Source organism: Enhydra lutris, unplaced genomic scaffold (assembly GCF_002288905.1).
Source record: "Enhydra lutris kenyoni isolate GAN:26980312 unplaced genomic scaffold, ASM228890v2 scaffoldscaffold2, whole genome shotgun sequence".
Classification (NCBI taxonomy): Eukaryota; Metazoa; Chordata; class Mammalia; order Carnivora; family Mustelidae; genus Enhydra; species Enhydra lutris.
Genome location: NW_019154086.1, coordinates 18,034,856 through 18,053,229, shown reverse-complemented (window position 1 = coordinate 18,053,229; position 18,374 = coordinate 18,034,856).

The following is an 18,374-nucleotide window of genomic DNA, read 5'->3' as shown; positions in this document are numbered from 1 at the left end:
GTAGGGCAGTGCACAACGTGCTAGCTGGCTTTCCTCAGAGCCAGGGAGAGAGAGGAAGAGAGCAAGCAAGAAGGTAGTCACTATCTCTTTTGGAAACCAAATCTTGGATGTACTTATGGCCATATTCCATGTGTTAGAAGCGAATTACTAGTTCTAACTCACATGCAAGGGGAGGGGATGAAACCACCTGAACAGGAAGTGGGAGGCCTTGGGGGCGTCTCAGAGAGGGTTCCTGCCACACATGGCAAACCACAGCAGGGAAGGCAAGAGGAAGAGTGGAATTGGAGGCTGGGGCCATAAGAAGCCAGTTCTATGTGAGCGTGCGGTGCTGGTGAATTTTTCAGTGGAAATGCCCATCTGGACGTTAGATGTTGACCCTGAAGCTCAGGGACCATCAGAACAAGAGGCAGAGACTTAGGCATCGTTGGCCCGCCAGTGGCAGTTAAAACAATAAGGTCAGAAACAAGTAACACTCAAAGAATATGTGCAGGCTGAAGCAGGCAGCACAGATATTTATGACACACGTAGATAAAGGGAAGCTCATGGAAGAAATACAAAAGGAGTGGCCAGAGAGGCAGACGGAGAATCCCAGACACCAAGGACGAGGGCCTTTGGAGAAGGGAGGAGGCATCAGTGGCAACAATCACAGGGAAGTCTGTTAGGATGAGTATGGGAAGTTTTCACAAAACTGGAAATTAAGAGATCCTGGTGGCCTTGGCCGAGGGCTCTGTCGGACCGGCTGATGATAAAGAAATGCCTTCATTTTCTTTGGGGACTGAATGCGGGCTGAGGAAGTGGTGTAACTGAATGAGTTTAGAGTACACCCTTGAGAAGCCCCGAAGGAGGTTATATACCACCTCTTGTAAGAGTGTGGTTACGCCCACGCAGCTTTCGGAGGGGTGCGAGGCATTCCCATGCTGCCTCCCCCCATTCAATAAAAAGGCTGGATTTTAAACATTCCTGTTAATTCCCCACATAGAAAAGATGATCCTATATTTCTTCACCATGCACTTGTTCCTAGGCTCTTTAAAAATGGTAGACTATTTCCACAATTGCTGACCACATGAAATGCATTTCCCATCATTGGTCTCATAAATATTCAGCTATTATAACTCTCCCCAAACAGCCAGAGATTTATTCATTATATTGAATTGCAATCTCACCCTTCCTTTCTGCTCCTTTGTAAAGAGAGAGATAATATTTCGGCATTTTTTTGTAACGCCTCAGCCTGGAGGGAATGTAAATATAAGCATAATTGATTTTCCGAACTTGCTTTCTCCCCCCGCCCCATGTTCCAGTGCTTTATGCATTAGAGGTGGAATGACTGACAAATCAGCCCTGATTGCTAATTAGAAAACAGAATATATTAAAAGCAGAGGAGATATATCCAATTTGCTCTCAGTGCAAACCCTGGAAATGGAGCACTCGTCAATGCTCTGGCGCTCGCGGTCTAATTACCTGCTCTTTTGCTTTGACTTAACCATTCAGGAATCACACTCCCTGGGTCTGGTGGGTCAGGGGTGATCGCTTATTAAATGGTGGAATTCACCTGCCTCACCCTGACTCGCTCCTCCTTCCCCTCACCCCTCTTTCACAGAAAGCATTTCTTCCCTTCACCTGTTGACTGGGTAATGAAAGCTGGTGCTCTTATCCCTGTTTGAAGCCCGAATTCTCAAGGTAATTTTACTTCAAGGACTGGTGAAAGAGGAATTCTGTCCTGCCCTCTTTGGAACCGCTGGTATAAAGAGGTCTTTTTTGTGTCAGTGCCCTTAATGGCAAGGCGAGGCCCCTGGGGTTCCTATTCTTCCATGCATCACCTCAGCAATCAGCTAGTGGCCCTGAAAAGGGAGGCCCCCCCCTTGCCTTTGTGTCTGAAATGAGAGTTCACTCGTCACGCCTGGACATCGTTGGGTACCCACAGCCCGAGAAGTAAGAATTGATTTCTTTTCACCCGGCCACTAATCTGTATGTCACCTCTGAAGGACCCAGGATTTAATTGATCCGTGACAACTTCAAGGCAGCCACAGCCCTCACTGAATGATTAAGGAATATTAAGGGGGTTGGAGGCATGAACGACACTGGGCAGGGGTTCCTCTTCCTGGGACCCCACCATTAGGCATCTCAACAGAACTTGATTCTTACAAGTGCTTTAAACTTGTCTCTTGTCATTTATTTGAAGGTGGCTTGGAAGCCTCATGGAAGGCTGAACCATATAAAATTGCCAATAGTCACGTGTTTTTCACTTTTAAAGATGGCATTTTCAATATGTTTTAACTTAATATTAGCTACGATCAGAGAAATAGAAGATAGAAGCCTAGATAGGTAAAATGAATTCTGAGTTCCTGTCCAGAATCTTTGTCCTTACAACGTATGAGTTAAGAAAGTCACTCATTTATTCATTAACAAAACCTTTGTTGCATGTTCCTTCCTGTATTGATTATTGAGGCAAGGATGCCAAGGGCTGGGTATATACTGGCACCGCTTAATTACCCAGTAGGTAAATTACACCAGCATGTAAGACCCCACAAAATAGGGCATTATATTTTCTGTCATCTAGTTTAAAATCATTCCAGCACAGAAAGTGTAATGCGTAAGTGTGTGTTTAGTTAAACTTACCTCCGAAGGCAGCTTGCTAATACTGGAAGTACCTTGATCAGAAATCTACACTCCAGGGGAGGTTAGTTGGCATTTACAAGAGTCTAACCAGGTGGCTACTGTAAATGCTAAAGCCTCAGCCATCTCAGTGAGCACTAGAAGGTTTATTAATTAGCCCAAGGGATGCTAGCAAAAATTTTACAGCAGTGAAATAAGTACTATTCAAGTTGAGTTTATTGCCTGGGAATATGGTACAGACACTACCATGCTTGCATGAACACAGAGAATCTAGGGTGCTCTTTGGGGTGCCTGGGTGGCTCAGTTGTTAAGTGTGTGTCTTCAGCTCAGGTCATCATCCCAGGGTCCTGGGATTGAGCCCTGCATTGAGCTCCCTGCTTGGTGGAGAACATGCTTCTCTCTCTTCCTCTGCCTGCTGCTCTGCTTATTTGTGTTCTCTGTCTCTCTGTCAAACAAATAAATAAAATCTTTAAAAAAAAAAAAGGAATCTAGGGTGCTCTTGACCTGGTGCTCTGATCCCCATCAGGGGATTGGCTGAATCCTGTTACAAAGGTATAGTTGCATTTGCCTTGAGGGCCGCTTTCATGAAATGTGCTTGTTGCAGTCCTCATAAGGATGGAGAAAGGGGAAATTCATGGACATTTAATGCTGGATATATAGTTATGCAGGACTGGGTTTACTTTCAGAAAAAAAAAATACTCTGACTGATGGCAATATAGAAGATGCCGGGAGGTGTTCAGAGAGTGAAGAGACAGATCAGTTAGAAGGGTCATGGTAGATACATAATGATGAAGGCCTGAACTCAGGTTGTGGTCACATGGGTAGATGGATTAGAGAGGGTAGATTTGAAAGCTCTGGAAGAGAAAAATAAGTGGTTGATGAATAATTGGATATGGGGAGAGGGCAAGTGCATGAAGAGGGAGTCATAAAGACACCATTTAGGGTATCTGATTTGCATGATGCCATTTACTAAAAAAGAGGACCAAAGGCAAGGAAGAGGCTGAGGGCCAGTAGAGAATAAGCTTCTTTTGACTAAGATAAATGTGCGATGCCTTTAGGACATGCAGGTGGAGTAGTCCAGGAGGTAGACATGTAGTATGTACACACACACGTACACATATATACATTTATTGTCTGGGACCCAGGAAGGAGACCTGGGTTGAAGATAGATATTTACTGCATTCCACAAACATCTAATAACCATCTTCTATGCTCCAGACCAAGACTGGTGTGATCCTTGCCTTTATTACGATTGCAGTAGTTGACAGACGCAGTATGGGCACATTATAAGAGTGTCTTAAGAGTAAGGTCACCTAAGTTAGAAGTGCAGAAATAGGATCTCATGAATGATCAGCATTCAGTATGCAGGAGGAAAAAGAATGATGAAGGATATGAAAGATATCCTATGAATGAAAATGGGAAGGAGAATTGGCCAAATAGGAGGAAAACAAGAAAAAAAAATGATACCAAGGAGGTCAAAGGATACAAAAGTCTCAAGGAGGGAATGGTGAGTGGTTCTAAATATTGGAGAGATTAAATAAATAAGGAACAGAATGTCCATTCAATGTGACTTTTGGGAAGTACATGACTAAGACCATTTTACTGTAGTGGAGGGAACAGTGGGTTGAAGGCTGAACACTAGAAAGAGAATGAGAAATGATAGGCTGGACATGAATCTTTATAAAGCTTGGCCATAGGACACTAGAAATTATGGGGTGGGGAGCTTTGGAGAGAGGTTGGCCAGAGGTCGGCTTCCTGCTCTATACGATGTAGGGTCAGAACTCGTAAAAGTGACTTGCACATAAATGAAGTAAGCATATAATAATCCAAACAGTGGAATGCTAAAATAGGAAAGGAGGCAAAATAAGTCATTAATTTCAAACTGTTCATTTTAAAGAAAACAAGTGTCCTGGCAGCCACATATTTTAGAATGCAACCAGAGAAGTGGTGGCTTCTTTAAGGCAGAAAAGTGGTGTCAGCATCAAGCAGACCGGTGTCCCTTGAACACCTTCGCTGACGTGAGGGGGAAGAGGTGCCATGGTCAGGGAGGCCCTCTCACGCCCACTAGAGCTCTGACAGGACTCTTTATATGGGACATAGTTCCAGGAATGATGTTCCCTTACAAGTGAGTCAGCATTTCTGGGACTGTCACCATTTTACTGGAAGCAAGTACCACCTTATCTTCCTGGGCAATTACTTTCAAGAAATATGATGAGAACAAATTTCAAAGCCTTGACCTCTCCAAATTTACTCTTCATTTTTTTCAAATTCTCTGTAGAGTTGTTCACAGCTAAGAATTGTTTTTGTTAGAAAGTACATATGGAGACTGCTGGCAATTAGAAGCAGCCAAATCTAGCCCCAGGATCAAAGGTGAGACACTACCTAGTAATCTGGAGCCAAAAATATGGCTTTGAGGTCAGATGAGCTTGGGCTTAAGTCCCAACTCTGTAATTTATGAGCAGTGTGACCAGGGGCAAGTCACTTAGCCTCTCTGAAACTTAGTTTCCTCAGCGGTATAATCAAGGATAATAAAAACAACTTTACAGGAATTTTGCAAAATAGTGTACATGAAGTTTTTTGGAAGAAGCAGTTTGCTCAATAGTCTCACTCTCTATATATCTATGTATAGCTATAGATAGGTATATTTGGTGTAGGAGTCTGTTGGGTTACATTTGAACAACATTTGTTCAGCATCTATGATAAGCAAAGTACTTTGTCTATATGCACTGCAGGAAGGTAAGGAGTAGCCACTATAAAAGATGGTCAATGGCTCTTTTTTTTTCTACTTACACCAATGGGTCAAGAAAGAATGGAGGGAAATTGATGTGGGGAGGATTTAGATGAAAGTACAGCAGAATATAATTCCAAACTGCATTGAAATGCCATCAAGCCATTATGAAGAGAGTTGTCAGAAACCTTTAGTGGAGATTTAGAAGGGTAGTAATTGTTACTTTGAGATGAGTTAAGTGCTAGAAAACAATGATGTCACTTCCATGAACTAATGCTGGCTGTATTATTTTATACTCTCGGGGATGCCTGGGCCACTTCCGTATTTTGAGATACCCAGTCTATTCACACATGGAGAAATGCTGAAACAGGGTTAAAGACTGGCATATTAAAAAAATATATGTGTATCTATGTGTATCTATCTATGACCAAATAATTCTTGAAACACAAAAATAGAGTGCAATGTAAGTAGGTTTTTCACAAGAAAGTCATGAGATTTATAAAAACTTATTTCAAAGGCCACTAGAGGCACTATGAAGACCTTCTTTCTTTCTTGCCAGTATATCATTGGGAAGAGATCATAGCCTACCTTTGACTGAATGGAGGGCACTGGCCTTTGTGCCTGTGAGGTCTAGACCATTGCCTTTTGCCCTAAATCCTTGGTGATGGATTCTGACCAGTACATATGCCAGCTCAATCCCGGCATAACATAGATGCTCAAGAAAAGTTTGTTCAGGTAACGAATGAATCATTGTGTACTGCTTATCACCTAGAAAGCTTGCTGAAGATCTTTAAAACTGGTGTATTGGGTAATAGCTTGACATTCCACTCATTTTATAAAGGGAAAACACATTACCTTTTCTGGGCTTCTGCCTGCTTTTTATGGGTGACTGCCTTTTAATCAGAAAGTGCTCAGTGCAAAGCAGAAGAGGGGAAGTGCAAGATGGTGAGGGATGTGGACAAAAGGAGCTTTTTTCGTTTGCTTGGGTTTTTACTCTTGAGAGCACTTAAAGATTTTGGAATTTTACAGAGCAACAAAGCACAAATGACCCAGCATCAACCTTGTAGTATGCTTAATAGGAGAAGTCAATTCCATCAGCAGCAGCATCTAGGCATTCCTAATTTCCCTAGAAATTAAGAGAAACCCATCTGTTTTTATTTTTTTTTATTTTTTTTTAAAAGATTTTATTTATTTATTTGTCAGAGAGAGAGAGAGGGAGAGAGAGCAAGCACAGGCAGACAGAATGGCAGGCAGAGGCAGAGGGAGAAGCAGGCTGCCTGATGAGCAAGGAGCCCGATGTGGGACTCGATCCCAGGACACTGGGATCATGACCTGAGCTGAAGGCAGCTGCTTAACCAACTGAGCCACCCAGGCGTCCCCCCATCTGTTTTTAAATGCAAGGCTTCTTTCTAATCTTGAATCCCTGTTCTTAATAATTCAAAGTTGTGCTAACTCCAGAGACACTGTTGCTATCTTTAGACTTCCAGTATCTAGGATAGATGATGCCAACTGACCTCATGTGAGATGCTTGCTGTCATTGCTAGACCTCCTTTCATCTCAATGTGATTCACTTCTGACACAGAGGAAGCAGACTAAAGTGTTTAAATCCCCCTTAAACTGATGCAGCTTAGCAGGCTCAGCTTTGAAGTCCTCTGAGTCCCAAGAGCCTGGTTTTCCCATTCTAGATGGGGTGATGCTTCTGCTCATTCGTCCCAAAGCAGGCAATTAATTCTTGCTGGCATACTGGAGAGAAGGTGAAGACAGGCTCCTTTAATTTTGAGTTTTTAAAAGATTCCAGTCTCCTTTGCCCATGGATTGCTTAAGTATTCCTGGGCATAAAAGGCAAGAAGAGCAGTGGTACTACTATTAGTACTAGGAGTAAACTCATTATAATTTTGGATTTAGAAGCTACCCGTCCACAAAAACCTGTGGATTTTAAAAAGTATGGCTAATCAACACATCACGCTCCCTAAAAGAGAAAGAAGGAAGCCAACACATTTCATTGAGGACATTCAAAGTTGTGAACAGTTACTGAATGTTTAGTACATGTTTGTGTCTATATTAGGCATTTTGGCTGGAGGAATATAAAGTTGATTCTAAATTTTGATCTCTGTTCTTAAGTTCAGAATCTATAAGTGGAGGCAAATTTGTACCAAATGATGGAGCCTTGTGGGTCTCAGTGCCAAATCCTCATGTCCTGTCACCTCGCTGCTTCTACCCTCCCTCCCTCCCTCCCTCCCTCCCTCCCTCTACTTCTTTCCTCCATCCCATCCCTCAGCCACCATTTCCTGACTATGTTGTTTTAGGTCCAAGACTAGGTGCTGGGGTTTGTAGTCTCAGGAGTTCCCCTGGTCCCCCTCTGCCCTGCACACAGAGGGCAGGAAGAGATTGAAGAAAGAGGCAGACCACTCCAGATTGGTAGGTGACAGGTTTAAGAAACAAGGGAACTTACCTACATTGGGGGCTTGTCTTGGGCTGCTGTTGACTGAGAAGACCTCTGCACCCGCTTGCTGGCATCTTACAAGAACCAACTCCATGAGGAACAGCTGCCATCAAAGGACTGTCAGTACACCATGAGTGATAAGTCTGATGCAGGAGGTCATTGCATTCGAATTACCAGTGGGCTCCCTTGAATCTATTTAATATGGAAGTGTATTAAAGACCCAAGGATAAAGTGGGGGAAGACATATTTTGTCTCAAATCCAGCCATAATGTCTTCTTAATATCTTTGTGTGAGGTAGAAAAAGGTAGCCCTTCCTTGAAACACCTTACTGGTACTTGTCCGGAAATCTTCATAACAAATGTACATGTATGATAAACAAGATATGAATGTTGTCCCTTAGGTACTGCAGTGCATAGTCCACACAACCATTGTTGTGGTCCTATCATAATTATCCAAAGGGTGTAAAAAATATGATGACAAAGAAGTGATCAGGGAGTGGCACACATTTAGGCAAATTAAAAATGGATTCTAATCCAGAATCAGTAATAAGATGTAACATGTATCTAATCTCCTTCATGTTCTTAAATGGCAGGAAAAGTTAAAATCTAATCAACCTTTAATGTACTAATCTGAAGATTATTATGTCAATTTTAAGTGAATCAAAATGAAACAGAGAGAGCAAATGCCTGGACCGAGGCTGCTGAGTGAGTGGCACAGGTAAGATTTCAATGGGACTTTCTTTGGTTTTTTGTTGGAAAGACTTATTTTTGCTTGTTCCCCCCACCCCAGTCATCCAGATGAGGCTTAAAGCAAAGCTTTAAGATACAAGTGGAAAGTGGCAAAGGCTGAGCATATAAATAGATTTGAAGAAGGTTTAGATAATTCATAGATGACAGAACCATAATGGTAACCAAGGAGATAAGAAAGCCTGAGGGACATCCCTAACTACTGTACATAGTAGCAGCGCCAAGGATGGCTCTTAATGGGACTACTGACGGAGCTGGAAAACTAGGTCGGGGGCTAGGGTATCTGTTTCCTATTATCACGGGCTACTCTAAAGATTTAATGAATGGTCTCCTTGCCTCTCCCCTTCCCTCCTTTCTTTCTTCTTTTCATTACCAATTTTTAAATCACCTGCAGACACAGGCTGTCACTGCAAAAGAACAGAGCTGGGGCTTGTATTTCCAAGTGCCTCACGACCACAGAGTGTTCAATGGAAAGCTCTCTTTCTGTCTCTCAGAACTTCTATAATGACCCTTGCTCTTCTAGTTGGGGTCTGTTACTGGGTAGCAAAAGTAGAAAAAGTAGGCCTACTGAAATCCCACTTTTAATTTCAGCTTCCAAATTTTTTCTTACCTCATTGATTGATTGTTCTATTGATTGAGTCATTTTCTCCCCAGGAGTGGCAAATAGTTTTGTATGTAAAATATTTCACTGAGGTCCATAGAGAAAGATTCATCCTGGCTTCCAGTCTAAAAGAGTTATATACAGATAATGGTGATGATTACAGGCTAATACAAACAACAACAGCATATACTGAGGACCTACTATGTGCCAGGCACTGAGCTAATCCCATTACATCCTAAGATTCTGTGAAACAGTTATTACTGTCTGCATTTTATAGATCCAGAAACTGGAGCAGAAGGGGGTGTGTGTGTAACTTTCTCAATCCAAAGCAAGTGAAGAAAGGGATGAGACATAAAAATTATAAATCAAGGAAGAAAGTAAAGGGGACTCCAAGACAGGAGGGAGCATACTTTGAATTAGAGGTACACAGCAAGACAGATGCTCTCAGGCCTCAAAGTATTGTCTGAACTGGGTCTTAAGGATGGGCAGGGCCTGATATGATTGCATCTCTCCTTTAGATATTAATTTGGCAACGGTGTGGTGGGTTATAGAGATTGGGAAACGTGGATACTGGAGATCGAGTATTCAGTTAGGAAGCTACTGCAATGGTCCAGGTAGGGGTTCACAAAGGCTTGACTCACGATGTAGAGGTGGTAGTGAAAGGTGTACGTGGAGGAAAGAGCTTCTTGCTTCTCTGGATGGGAGCCAAGGCAAGAACATTGATAGTAACGGAACCAGTGGGGAGCCCCTCCCATAGGCATAAAGAGCTGATGAATTCTGCTGCATTGCACCTAGGCACCCTGGAGGCTGAGATTGGGCTCATAAAGGGGAATGCTGAAACTCGGTCTGGGGAACAAGTCAGTTGGATTTGGGCCAAATTAATATCAAGCTGTCGATGCTGAGGCTTCCATCGCTCCCTTGGCGAATAATATTTGGTTGAGGCAGCAGCCAAGAGGAGTTCCCATTTGGAAGATTTGGTATTTCTCTGGTTCCTTTTTTGGAAAAAATTAAAATACAGGCCCCATTTTTTTAGTGGTTCATAAAAAGTTGCAAAAGGGAAAACATTATTGAGCAATAAAAGGTGTGTTTATATGTATTCATAAGAAGTGGGCTAGAGGCCAACTCCCATAAAAGTGTTTGACTCGTACCTTGGTACTGAGCAATTACAGGAACCCCGGAGGCTCCTATTTCACTCGGTGAGTGTAATAGAGGCAGTCTCCGCAGCCCTCCCAGGCTAATCAGCTCGATAAAGACTGAACTGGGGAGCCTGTCCCTTTAAGTGTTTGACCATAAGCAAAATTGTGATATTAGCAAAGATGGCCTTTGGAGCCCAGTTCTCTTGATTTTCCTCCTGGCTTGGCAGACACCTGTGTCTGCAAGCATCACCTTGCATTTCCAGCTAGTATCATTGGTTCTGAGCCTGTCTCAGTTGGCAACGTCCACGGCTTATCAGGTTTGGGGACACCACTTTCAGTGACATTTTTGTTGACCAGGAACCATAGTGAGTGGTTTTACATCATGAAAACTAGACCCCTGATTGCCGCTGATACAAGATTTTCTTACAGAGGGGTACCTGGGTGGCTCAGGCAGTTGAATATCTGTCTGACTCTTGATTTTGGCTCAGGTCATGATCTTAAGGTTGTGAGATTGAGCCCCCATTCTGGCTCTGCACTCAGAGTGGAGCCTGCTTGGGATTCTCTCTCCCTCTTCCCCCTCTTCCCCTTCTGTCCCTCTTCCCCTTCCATGTGCTCTCTTTAAAAAAAAAAAAAAAGAAGAAAGAAAGAAAAAGAAAAAAAAAAAAAGATTTCCTTACATAAACCACGGACAGTGCCCTATTCAACTGGCTGAGGTATTACTTTCCCAGTTCTCAAGGCCCAGTGGGAAGTAGGAGGGACATTTTTGGGAAAGTAAACTGGGTGACATTATCCTTCTCCATGAAATTAGACTCCCTTCCTTATTAAACATCCTTAATATTTCCTCATTGAACTTTTTTTCCTTCTCCATAAATCTTGGATAATTGAGTCTGTTAGTTTCTTACTAATTCTGTAACAAATTTTTATCAACTTGGTGACTTAAAACAACACAAATTTATTACCTTACCTTTGGGGAAGGCAGAACTGAGCTAAAAGTGAGGAATTGGCTGAGCGGCCTTCTTTTCTGGAAGCCCTGGGGAATATCTGTTTTCTGGGCTTTCTCAGGTTGCAGAGGTTGCCCACATGGTTGGCTTGAGTCCCCTTCCATCCTCAAAGTCAGCGATGGCTAGCAGAGTCTTTCTTACATGGCCTTACTCTGACACTGGTCCTTCTACTTCCTGCGTCCACTGTCAAGGACCTTTGTGTTTATGTTGGGTCTAACCACATAATCCAGGGAAACCTTCCTATTTTATGGTCTGCTGATTAGCAACCTTAATTCCTTCTGCAACTTTAATTCCCTCTTGCTATGTCAAATATACACTCACGGCTTCTGGGGATTAGAACTTGGACATCTTTGGAGTGCCATCATTCTGACTACTGCAGTAAGGAAGGATGAAACAATCTGATCCTTTCTCTTTGTGTTCGGGTTACTCTCCAAACTTTTAATAATTCTTAAGTGTATTCAAACTAGCTCACAGGCTTCAAAAGTAGCAGACCAAACAAAAAACAAAACAAAACAAAAGTCAAATGATTTCAGGGTGCACAGTCCTGTGCTTGGAGCTATTGAAGTACTGGGGAGAGCAGATGCGATTATATTGCCTTTAGGAATTTTTACAAGCTCTCTGAGTAGGTGAGACAGACACACACAGACAACAGAGCAGAGCAGGATTTGATAGATGCCATGGACTTGTGCAGCCAGTTGGTGCTACAAGAGTTCAGAAGAGGGAGTGATGCTCTGAATCCCACTGACCGAACGTTTTCCCTATGGACCTCCAGTCACTCCTTCTCGTGAAGCATCTCAATAAGGTTTCATGGGAGCAAAATGTTCTCTATTATTTTTTATTACCACAGGTATCCTCCAGCAGCGAGGAGAGGGGGAGAAGGAGGGAGATGGTAACCAATGCCAGGGATCTGGGCAAGTTGGCCCCAGACATCTATAACTTACATGATCCTCCTTTATACTACATGATACTGGAGAGATTTCTTCCCTTCCCTTCTAAAGCAGCCAGTTCCTTCAGACTGATAACAAGGGTCAGCAGAAATCTGGAAGCAAGAGAGCAGATCCTTGGCATAGCAACTGTGGTTAATAAGGAGACAGCCACTGCGTGAAGGGTTGGGAAGGACAGGTGGAGGATTAGTTAGAAACCTGAAAGCATTTTCAAATGTGGCCAAGGAAGAAGTCAACAGAAGCCATAAATAATTTCGACCACAAATATTTGGGGGTCTTTTCAGCTGCCTTCCTCCTTGAGCATCTCCTGGGACTTGATAGATTTAGTGAGGAGCAATTTGAAGGGGGTTGAATGAATGTTAAGTGTCTTTGGGGAAAGCTCATGTAACCACTTGAAAATGAGGCCTTTGGGGTGGGTGCCTGGGTGGCTCAGTTGGTTAAGCGTCTGCCTTTGGCTCAGGTCATGATCCCAAGGCTCTGGTATCCAGTCCCACATCAGGCTCTCCGCTCAGCAGGGAGCCTGCTTCTCCCTCTCCTGCTTCCCCTGCTTGCGCTCTCTCTGTCAAATAAATAAACGAAATCTTAAAAAAAAAAAAAAAAGAAGTCTTTGGGGGCTAGCTTCCGTCCCTTCTTTATTTGTAGAACAATATACCTAGTCGTACTATAAATGTGTTAAGATGGCCGCTGAGCTGTACTGATGTGGCAGTGGGAACAAGACACCCCTTACTTCCTCCCTGCCCTCCGTGGCCAGTTTCCTGCAGCAAGGCCTTCCATGGCAGGATACAGGCACACCTTCTGTCTTCCTGATGCAGGAGCTCCTTCCTTGATCTACCCAAAGGGGCCTGCCTCTGGAAAGGAAAGTCTGGAAGCATACAGACATTTCAACCCTCCTAATATACAACAAATGGTTGAACACACCTAGTTTTAGTCCAACATTAACAACATTCCACAAATCTCATGTTAATATGTGAAGATGAAATACTGTCTGAAAGGGAATTCTTTTTCATCCAGAGTGCTTGACTCCGAGAATTTGTAAGAATTGGTAAGTAAACCTGCCAAAGGATGAAAAGCAGCCTTGAAGGCCTGACCTCCAGGCACTGTTGAGGGGAGTTGATAAGAAGAAAGCAAGCAGGAGAGGGCCTCTCCCACTGCCACCATCCAGCTTCGAAAAGAATAGCGAAGGCCGAAGGGCTGCCAGCTGATTAATACATGGGGTCCCGAGGGAGAGCCTGGGTTTAGGTCTGTGGGAAATACAGAGTGAGCAGCAGGTCAGGTCACTGTCCTTTTGGCTTCCTCTGAATCTTTCATGACAGCTTCCTATGCTAGGGCCGTGGTGATGCTTGAAGGCAAAAATTTATTTCTTTCATTATCCAGAGTGCCAGTAAACTGTATTTAGGGAGTCAGATGCATTACTTCAACCACGGCTGGGCAATGATTTCCTTTTCCACACCTAGAAATGTTGCCCATTATAAGGGCTGTCAGTCAAAGACGAATTAGAGAGTATGACTTGTCATAGAAAAGGAGGCCTGTAATCACAGACCTGCCCAGAGGGGAGGAAATTTAAAGGTTACCACTCTCCTGTTAAAAGAACATACTTCTGGGGGTGCCTGGGTGGCTCAGTGGGTTAAGCCGCTGCCTTCGGCTCAGGTCATGATCTCAGGGTCCTGGGATCGAGCCCCGCATCGGGCTCTCTGCTCAGCAGGGAGCCTGCTTCCTCCTCTCTCTCTCTGCCTGCCTCTCTGCCTGCTTGTGATCTCTCTCTGTCAAATAAATAAATAAAATCTTTAAAAAAAAAGAAAAATAAAAAAAAAAAGAACATACTTCTGGGGCGCCTGGGTGGCTCAGTGGGTTAAAGCCTCTGCCTTCGGCTCGGGTCATGATCCCAGGGTCCTGGGATCGAGCCCCGAATCGGGCTCTCTGCTCTGCAGGGAGCCTGCTTCCTCCTCTCTGCCTGCTTCTCTGCCTACTTTCGATCTTTGTCTGTCAAATAAATAAAAAATAATAATAATAATAAAATAAAATAAAAAATCTAAAAAAAAAAAGAACATACTTCTTCCACATCCTGGACAGATCAAGACTTACTTGAATACTTTCTATAATGGGAATCTCACAACTTCATTAGCAGATCAGGGGTCAGCAAACTCTTTCTCTACAGGGCCAGATGGTAAATATTTGAGGCTTTGCAGGCCTTAGGGTTTTCTGATAACTACTCACTTCTGCTGCTGGGTGTGAAAGCATCTATGGACAATGTGTAAACAAGTGGGTGTGGCTGTGTTACAAGAAAACTTTATTTGCAAAAATGTGCATGGGCTGGATTCAGCCCACTGGCATAATTTGCTTAGGCAGAGATGGGCCCTTCTTTTGTGGGATGGCCCCGAATGTTAGAAAATTCTACTTTGAGCCCAAATTTATGTCTCTTTCTCTCTGTCTTTTAAAGATTTATTTATTTATTTTAGAGAACGAGAGAGAGAGAGAGAGAGAGAGAGAGAGAGAAAGTGGGAGGAGGGGCAGCTGGGAGAAGGAGATGGAGAGAATCCTTAAGCAAACTCTGTGCTGAGCACAGAGCTCATCTCGGGGCTCAATCCCAGGACCCTGAGATCATGACCTGAGCTGAAATTAAGAGTCAGCCGCTTGACTGACTGAGCCACCCAGGCATCCCAAATCTGCCTCTCTTTAAATCAGTTATAACCTTTTGTATCTTTACCATGTATTACTTTCAATAAAAAAATATTTGGCCCCAACTCTGCCTTTTGTGTGGAAATTATTCATAACATAAATTCTTCAACCCAAATCATTTTGTTCTAACTGATTGTTTCATTATTTATTCATTTATCATCACTTAGCACTTGAGTAGGGGATATAGAGATAAAAGAAAATCTTTGCCCACTAGCAGTTAACAGTCTTGTGGGAGAAGATAGCAAGTAAATGGAAGAAAAAGCTGTGGTGGAGATATTCACTGGGGTCCGAGAGAGGACCTACAAGTACCACCCACCAAGAGCGGGGAGAGTGGGAGGATGGGGGAGGATTCCCCAAGGACATTGTGTTTGAGCTGAGTTTTAAGGAGCCGGTTAGGTAGAAATTAGCAGCGCATTCTGGGAATTGCAGGAGCTCGGGTGGGCAAATGGGAGAGACACAGCTCTGTATTTCAGGAAGGGTGTGTGATTTGCCACAACTGGAGTGCAGCTTGCTTGCACATGTGAGTGTCGGGGTGGGGATGTAGGAGGAGAAACAAGCTTGCCTACCATCTTAGAGTCAAAGGGAGTCAACCAAGGTAAGTGTAATTCTGCTGCTATTGCCGAAATATTTTAGCATAGAGTTCTCCGATTTGGTATCAGATGTTCTATTTTATAAGCAAGACATGTTGACCTCAAGCCCCCAGTCTTTGGTTTGAAAATATTTTAAGTAACTGACAGTACCTTATATTCACATCGGGCATATACATTTGTGGTGTAAATTGTTGGATTTTTAGTTTGGGACTGGAGCGTTAATAACAGACACCTACTGTCCCTATCTAAAAGCAAGTTGCAGGGATTTTCCTGGAAATTATTGGAACATTCTAGACCCCTACCGGAGGCTTGCAGGTTCTCTGGTTCCATGTCATGCCAACTGTGGCTGGGTACACGCAACCCAGGCACACAGATGTTTCTAACATATTCTCTGATATCCTCAGAACGCCCTCACCCCGCTGCTAAAGCTTTTACTTATTTTATTTATTGAAGTGCAGTCGACACAGACTGTTACATTAGTTTCAGGTGCACGACATAGTGATTCCACTTCTCTATACTGTACGCTCTGCTCTCCACCAGTGTAGCTACCATCTGCTACTACACAAAGCTCTTACAATACCATTGACTATATTCCCTATATTGTAGCTTTTAACCTTGTGACTTACTCGTTTTATAAATGGAAGCTTGTGCCTCCCACTTCCTTTCCTCCATTTTGTCCACCCCCGCATCTTCCTCTCCTCTGGTAATGATCACTTTGTTCTCAGTATTTATGGGTCTGTTTCTGCTTTTGCATTTATTTGTTTGTTCACTTGTTTTGTTTTGCTTTTGTTTTCTTAGATTCCACATATAAATGAAATCATATGGTATTTTCTTTTTCTGTCTGACTTATTTCACTTAGCATAATACCCTCTAGCTCCATTCACAACACTGTGAATGGCAAGATCTCATTCTTCTTTATGGCTGAGTAATATTCCATTGTATACGTGCACTGCATCTTCTTTACCCATGCATCTATCGATGGACATTTAGGTTGTCTCCATATCTTGGCTATTGTAAATAATGCTTTACTTTTTTTTTTTTCCAAGGACTTTATTTATTTATTTGAGAGACAGAGAGAGAGAGAGAGAGAGAGCGAGCATGAACAAGGGGAAGGGCAAGGGGAGAGGGAGAAACAGACTCCCTGCTGAGCAGGGAGCCTGATGTGCAGCTCGATCCTAGGTCCCTGAGATCATGACCTGAGCTGAAGGCAGATGCTTAACTGATTGAGCCACCCAGGTACCCTACTTTACTTTTGCTTTTGACTTTTTGCAGAATAATGCCTTAGGTCTTTGCACATATTCCTTTTTCTTTCAAGGTATGTTTTCCCTTCCACTTTACAACTGTCTAACTAAACTTTCACTGGCCCCACCATGCTCTGAATGATTCCCCTAGCTCCCCTCTTTTCCTTGTTCACTCATGACTTTCTTCTGAGCTCCTAAGACTTCCTGTGACACACAGTCAGAGATTCAAGGCATGGCACCCTCATTGGGTACTTATTTCTTCTCAACAAGACTCTGATAGCACAGACCAAGACCCATTTCCTTTGTTTTTCCCACATGAAGCACATAACTTGACATATAATAATAGTTGCTGAACCATTGTTTGGTAAGTGAGTAAGTGAATTAATGGAGAACCGAGAATATTTACCACTTGTCCTTAGCTAGAATCTTGATTAACCCTGGCTAGTCCTTTGATTATTTGGGGATTACAAACCAATGCAGAGTGGTACAGGGAAGAGAGGACCACAGATAGCTTCTCAGGTATAGATCCATGCCTTTTGAGACCAGAGCCACCAGAACCCCATGACTACTTGGCACTTGTAGTGGGGCAAGTCCAAACTGAAATGTGCTGTCAGTGGAAAATACACATGGGATGTCAAAAAGACTTTATATATATAAATAAATATATATATCATAAGGTAAAATATCTTGCTACTACTTAACAACATTGATTATATTTTGGGTAGATGAGAGTAAATAAAATACGTAATTAAAATGAATTTCACTCTTTAAAGCTTTTTTAATGTAGTGACAAAATTTTTTAAAATTGCATATGTGGTTCACATTTGTGCCTCACATTAAATTCTTCCTGGGCAGTCCCGGTCTGGAGAACAGATCTGCTCCGAGAGATAGTTGCTGTGCCCTTCTATCTTGGCAGCTCTTCAAGGTAATATTGTCCTGTTACCAGACCCCGCGTTTTCACTCCGTCTTTAGAAAATATAGTCCCCAGACCATTTCGTTGCTGGGGCACTAACCAGCTCCTTGAGACATCGTCTGTCCTGCAACAGCGTTAGATTGCTTCCTACGACCTGTGAGATCAAAGGAGATGGCAAAGAGCGCGGCATCTTTGTGGCCCTTGTAACAAAATCTTTTTCTTTGTTTATAACAGCAGAGAGGAACAGAAACCAAGTGCCAGATTATTTGTATTGGAGTTTGCCCATGTTATGTGATTTAGGGAAGGCAGAGAGGAAGCAATGGAGAGCGGATTTCCTTTACTGAATTGTATTTTGCTTAGGCCGGGGCTAACACTGCATTCTCTTGACACACATTTTCTGCAGGCCTTTGCTCTTTCCCCATCGAAGATGTCTTCAGAGCTGTCTGTTTGGAAACGTCCTGCTCATTCCTCAAATCCGATTCAAATAACATCTCTACCAAACCTGCCTGCTTGGGTTTCCCGATATAGATTTTTATTGGTACATGAATTATACCACTTCACAAACAAATAGTACTTATAATTTATCTGTCTAGATTTCTCTCCCCACTAGGGCAGAGAGCTCTCACCATTTTTGTATATCCCATGTGTGTTACCCTCTCACATAGCCCCGTGCGTGAGAGATGTAGATAAGTGTTTGTGGAATAAATGAAAGGGTGAATGCATGAGTTAATCTATTGTCTGA